General features: G+C 41.1%; 1 pseudogene; it reads right to left on the bottom strand.

Moving 5' to 3' along the window:
* Positions 1–5,391: 5,391 nt before the first annotated feature.
* LOC138146766 (eukaryotic translation initiation factor 3 subunit K pseudogene) lies at positions 5,392–6,192 on the bottom strand (annotated as a pseudogene).
* Positions 6,193–6,409: the final 217 nt, after the last annotated feature.

The following is a 6,409-nucleotide window of genomic DNA, read 5'->3' as shown; positions in this document are numbered from 1 at the left end:
TTAATTAAGTTTAAAGGAAAATAATAGTACTAAGGATAAATGACGTTTATGTTGAGACTTAAAATTTGCAAAGTACTTTACGTACATTATCTCATTTGAAACTCATAATAACTATGTATAGTAGGCACTATGGGTATTATTATCCTCATCATACAGATGGAGAAACTGAGGTTCAGAGAACAGCTGTAGGGTGAAGGAGGGTGAAAGAATCTAGAAACTACTTTAGTCCGGAAACATTTAATCCCTTCATCAGGAGACCTGGCAGCCCCTGGAAACATTGTTTAGAGCAGGGATGGGGAACCTGAGGCCTGGAGGCCACATGTGACACCCCCCTAGGTCCTTAAGTGTGGCCCTTTAATTGAATCCAAATGTCATAGAATCTGTCAATCAAAGGACCACACTTGAGGACCTAGAGGGCCACATGTGGCCTTGAGGCTGCAGGTTCCCTACCCCAGATTTAGAGTATAATCTCATTTGCAAAATGTCACAAAGGATGATGATGAAGGATCCAAACAATCATCACCTTTCAAGATAGTATAAGATTTTTGTTGTTCAGTCCTTTTCAGTTGTGACCAACTCTTCATGACCTTTGGAGGTTTTCTTGGCAAGGATACTGGAGTGGTTTGCCATTCCCTTCTCTAGATCATTTTACACATAAGGAAACAGATTCCAATAGGGTTAAGTGACTTGCCCAGGGTCACACAGCTAGCAAATATCTGAGGCTAGATTTGAACTCAGAAAGATGAGTTTTCCTGACTCCAGGCCTGGCGCTCTATGTACTATGATGCCACCTAGCCAAGCTTAATATGTAAGATAGTGGAGGAGAAAACAAGCCTGGGAGAATTTGACTTTAGACCAAAGTAAGGCAGGTCATACCGAGAGCTTTTATAGATGAGCTTGGAATGAGGACAACAAACAAATGTGAAATAGAACAGATTTACCAATGTTTCTAGAGTGACTGATTTTCATTATCAGTGCCAACAAACCAACTATATCTGTTCTTATTACATTAATATCCAATGTGCTGCATGATAAAATGGAAAAGTAGATTTCAAGTACCTTGAAGGCAGGGACTATTGTTCATTTCATCCACAACATTCAGTACAATGCCTTGCATATATACACACAATAAATGTTTGTTGCATTCAAAATGGCACTCTGGGAAGTTAAATTGGAAAGAGTAGCTGGACCGAGGAAATTCATACTGTAGGTGACACAATTTTAAAGGCATTCAGGGACCCATTGTCATGATATTGTAAGGTGGTGAAGATTCCAAGAGATTAGAAAACATTATGCATAGCATTACTCAAATGCCGAACAGAATCTGTGACCATATCAATGTGAGTATTTCCCTCAACGATACAGAATTCAACCTTTTTGTATATATTCATCCTTGCTTTTTATCATGGTCTCTCATCAATTAACTGGACATCATGACTCTCTGACATCATGGTTATCATTAACTCTCAGCAGGCAATCAGACCATCTTTTTTGATTATGCATTTATTTGGTGATGTTCTTTTCTCTGCTTTTCCTTTGTAATTTGTTTGCTACATGTTACTATGCTAAATAGGCAGCTTAGTGGTGTAGTAGATAGAGTGCTAGGCCGGGAATCAAGAATACTAATCTTTCTAAGTTCAAATTTGGCCTTAGACACTTACTAACTGAGTGACCCTGGGTAAGTCACTTAACTGGGTTTACTTCAGTTTCCTCATCTGTAAAATGAGCTGGAGAAGGAAATGGCAAACCTCTCCAGTATTTTTGCCAAGAAAACCTCAAATAGGTGTCATGGCAAGTTGGATGCCATTGAAATGACTGAGCAACAAATCGAGGGGGAAGCAACGATCCCTCCAGATAGTCCCTTCCACTTGTAAATAGCTCTGATTGTTAGGAAGTATTTCCTTAAGTCAAGTATGATTCTGTCCATTTTGAAAAGTAAGGCTCTATGAGATTGTGACTCACCCAGGGCTGCTTGTAGATGTGGACTGACATTCAAACCCAAGACTGACTTCTTTCTATCATATCATCATTTTTTCCTTTTGTTGAGGGGTTATTAGGGTTAAGTGACTTGCCCAAGGTCACATGGCTAGTAAGTGTTAAGTGTCTGAGGTCGGATTTGAACTCAGGTCCTCCTGACTCCAGGGCTAGTGCTCTATTCACTGCGCCACCTAGCCGCGCCCCTGTCACTGAAGAAAGATCAACATCCCTACTGCGCACATGAAGAAATGGAGGAACAGAGATGTTTATTTAGCTCTTGTACCAGTTTATACATGGAATGAATGAAAAAGACAGGACTAGACTCCAAGTTTCGTCTCCTGGCCCAGTGTTCTTTCTGTTACATGCTTCATTCATCTGGAACTAAGCCAGCTTCGATTCAGTTAAACAATCCAACGACCACTTAATAAGCACCTACTGTTTGCAAGGAACTGTGCTCATCTCTTAGGAAGCAAAGACAAAATGTAAAACATCTGAATACTAGGCAATTTGAAGAGTGAAGGGGGAAGGACCTGATAGGATTTGGAAAGGCATCCTAACAAAAAGTAAATTCTTCAAGGGCAGAGGTATCCTCCTGGTGCCAGAAGAAATTGAGCAAGTCCCCTAGTACTTTGGGTAAGGATGAACTTCAGTAGAATAAGGCCAAAGGTCCCATTGCAAGGGCTGGTGCAGATGGGCTATGGACTGTATCATTGGAAGGAGTGTCCAAATCAAGGATCCTTATGAAAACTTGAGCCTCCCTAGGTCCAGCCCAAGAGCTTAATAAATGTTTGTTGAATTGAGTCAAAGGAGGTGGTACCTGAGTTGATCTTTAAAGGAAGCAGAGTATTTTAAGAACCAAAGATGAAGAATGAATTCATTCCAGGCACGCATAGCAGCCTGTGCAAAGACACAAAGGAAAGAATGTAATGTTGAGTCTGGGAAACAGCACGTAGGCCATTTTGGCTGCAGTATATATTGAATGGAAGAGAGTTATGTGAAATAAATCTGGAAACGTGGGCTGGAGCCAGACTGCAGATGGCTTAAAATGCCCAGCCAAAGAGATTGTATTTTATCCTAGACGCTCTAGGGAGCCCCAAAATTCTTCCAAAATTCAAGATGTATATTAAACCTCTCCAGTATGCATTTTCTGATGGTAAAGGATGTATTCTGGCCAAAAAATCTTACAAACTAGGCAAGGAGAGCTAGAATGGACTTTGTCTTCTTGGATTCTACTTCTTTCCATCAGTGACTAGAGGATAAGTTTGTGGCCCTGGTTTCAGAAATTACAAAATTCATGACTTTCTGTTGGCAAGCCCCTGTCAATGCAGAGGCTGGCCTGGAAAGTAGACCTAGCATGGTCCTCTTAGACTGACTCCCTCCCCAAATCCTATATTATCCCTAGTTTCAACAATACAGTAAGTTCTCCCTATCAAGACAGTCTTCCTCTTGCTACCAGAACTCCTGATGGACCCATCTCTGCTTGTCCCCCAATTTCTTATGCTGGTTTTGTTTTTCTTTTTGGAGAGGGAAGGCAGGGCAATTGGAGTTAAGTGACTTGCCCAAGGTCACATGGTTAGTAAGTGTTAAGTGTCTGAGGCCGGATTTGAACTCAGGTCCTCCTGAATCCAGGGCTGGCTCTCTATTCACTGTACCACTTAGCCACCCTTATGCTGTTTTTAAATAGTGGGTGACTAGGGTGGTGTAATGGATAGAATGCCAGCCCTGGAGTCAGGAGAATCTGAGTTCAAATCTGGCTTCAGACACTAGCTATGTGACCCTGGGCAACTTAACCTGTTTGCCTCAGTTTCCTCATCTGTAAAATGAGCTGAAGAAGGAAATGGCAAACCACTCCAGTATCTTTGCCAAGAAAATCTCAAATGAGATCACAAAGAATTTAACCCAACAACAATGATAATAGTGGGAGAGGAAAATGTCCCATATATAGGTGATTAAAGAGATAATGTTTAGTGAGAAAACAAAGAGAGCTAAAGGATCATTGCAAGGGACTTATTTAGTCATTTGATTTTTTGTTTTTGCATTTTATGTTATTTTGCATATTTTCTCAGGAAAATTCCACATTCTCACCTTCAGCAGGGGCAGATATCTTGAGATCTCTATGAGGTTCCCTTATTATTTTCACTTTTTGCTGCATTTATTTTTTTAACATATTTTTCACTTTGTCACCTCTTGGGGCTCTTATTAAGTCCCACAGTCTCAATTATCACCTCTACGTGGGTAACATTCAAATTTACACCTGATTTCTAACTCTCAGCTAACATCTGCCAGGGGATTTCTCATCCCTTGACAGCACCATCTTTTGGAAAGCACATTTTTCCCTTCCCAACTCCACAGACAAGGGCAAGATGGCAGTTTAGTTTATAGACTTTTGAAGACAAGTCATAGAATTTTAGAGCTGCAAAGTGATCTTTAGAGTCTAGGCCAACCCCTTCGTTTGACAGATAAGGAACTAAGTGTCAGGGGATTGAAGTCCCTCATCTGACACCACATATTTAGGGGTTTCAGTTAAGGTCTTCTGACTCCAGATTCAGTGCTCTTTCCCAATATTTCGCACAGCTCTGTTTTAAGAACAGCAGCCTAACCAAAGTGAATTCATCCTGTGTCCACTCTTCAGGAGTTCTTCAGGGGCCTCTTTCCTTTAGATGGACCATTTCAACTTCTGCATTCTAAATAAAAAAAAATTTAAAATTCACATATCCTTCATTTCATTGTCAAGTAGGGGGCTTCATGATCTGGCTATTTCAAACCTGCAACTAATTTAAATAAGTGAGGCCCCCTCATCTAATCAGATTGGTGGCTCCACTGGACTAGAATTACCATTTATCTCATTCATTGATTTCACATTCTTTTATTTATACTATATGCTAGGCTAGGGGAAGGCAACGTGCAGCCTTAAGGCCACATGTGACTTTCTAGGTCCTTAAGTATGGCCTTTTAACCAAATCCAGTTTTTACAGAACAAATCCTTAGAACCTTAAGGACCTAGAATGTGGCTTAAGGCCGCAGGTTCCCCACCCCTGTGCTAGACACTGTATTTGGCTCTGGAGATACAAAGCCAGAAAAGAAATAGACCAGACTTTAAGAAGATTACATGACATGGGAGAAACACTATAAGTAGATAAATTATAAATATATACAAAATAAATAAAAATGATTTTTGGGGGGAAGGTGGAGGAGGTAGAAGTCATGAAGGCCATTGACAGTCTCTTATCAGGGTTATCTGATTCTTGCTTGGGATTAAACAATGCCATGAGGAAGGCAGTGTATTAAGGGAAAGAATACTGGCCTTAGAGCCCACAAATAATGGTGTAAATTGCATGAGGCTCTGCTTTTTACTCCCCATGTGATTCTGGAAGAGTCAGTTTATCTATAAAATGAAAGCATTGGAGTGTGAACTTTTTTTTTTCAGGAAGTAAAGGGCTTTTATTTAAGCTGGCTGTATGTAAGGGGAAACAGAAGGCAGCAAACAGGAGACATGGGGCAGCAGTTACTGGGAGGAGGCCATGATGCTGGAAACACTCTCAAAGTCGATCTTTTCCACAATGCTCTTGGGCTGGATACTCTCTTTTTGGCTGCAGATGAAGACCTGCCCTGCTTCACTGGAGCTCCAGCCATACTTGCTCATCCACACTTTCAGCTGGTTGTCTGACAGATCTCCCAACATCTCAGCCAGCAGCCAGTGGTCAATATGTTGATATATGATGCCCACAACATAGCAGATAAATTTTCGGACAGAGTCTTCAAAGCCTGTGATGCCATTAAGTAGAAGGAGATCCATGTTCTCATCTAGGGCATGCCAGAAAGCTTGGAAATGACAAGTCTCCCAAGTACAGGATCTGCCTGATGGGTTGCTTTTCTTGACGAGCTTGGTCAATCATTTACTTGCACAGAGTGAAGTCTGTGTGGGGAAGATTGGTGAGGGCTTTCAGCAGAATCTGGTCTGTCACTGTGGTCTGGAAGAAGGTAGGATTGAACTGGTATAGCTTAAGCACAGCCAAGTTGGCTTCCAAGTCATAGGCGTTCTCCTTGGCCTGGGTCTCCACGTACCGCTCCAGAGTGGCCAGGTTCTCAGGATTGTACCTGTCAATGCCCTTGAGCAGCTTCCCCATGTTGGCGCACATCTGCTCAAACAGCACCATGTCTTCCTCCTTTTCACAAGCAGACGAAGACCGTGTGAACTTTTTTAAAAAAATAGTTTAATGACGCATTTCAATATTATTGCTTTTCTTTTCTTTATTTTATGCATTTGAAAATATCATTTGAAAGAATCATCAACACACTTTACTAGATTGTCAAAGGGGTCTATGACATTCAAAAGGTTAGGAACCCTTGGACAAGATGACCTTTAAGACCTCTATTCCAGCTCTAAATTTTAGGAATCCTTTGAGTCAATCATTCTTTCTAGGACATAATT

The sequence above is a fragment of the Petaurus breviceps genome, unplaced genomic scaffold, assembly GCF_028583685.1.
Source record: "Petaurus breviceps papuanus isolate PSGF00001 unplaced genomic scaffold, PetGlider_PUasm1.0 90769, whole genome shotgun sequence".
NCBI lineage: Eukaryota > Metazoa > Chordata > Mammalia > Diprotodontia > Petauridae > Petaurus > Petaurus breviceps.
Note: the sequence above shows the minus strand (reverse complement) of the source record. Positions and strands in the feature narration are given on the sequence as shown.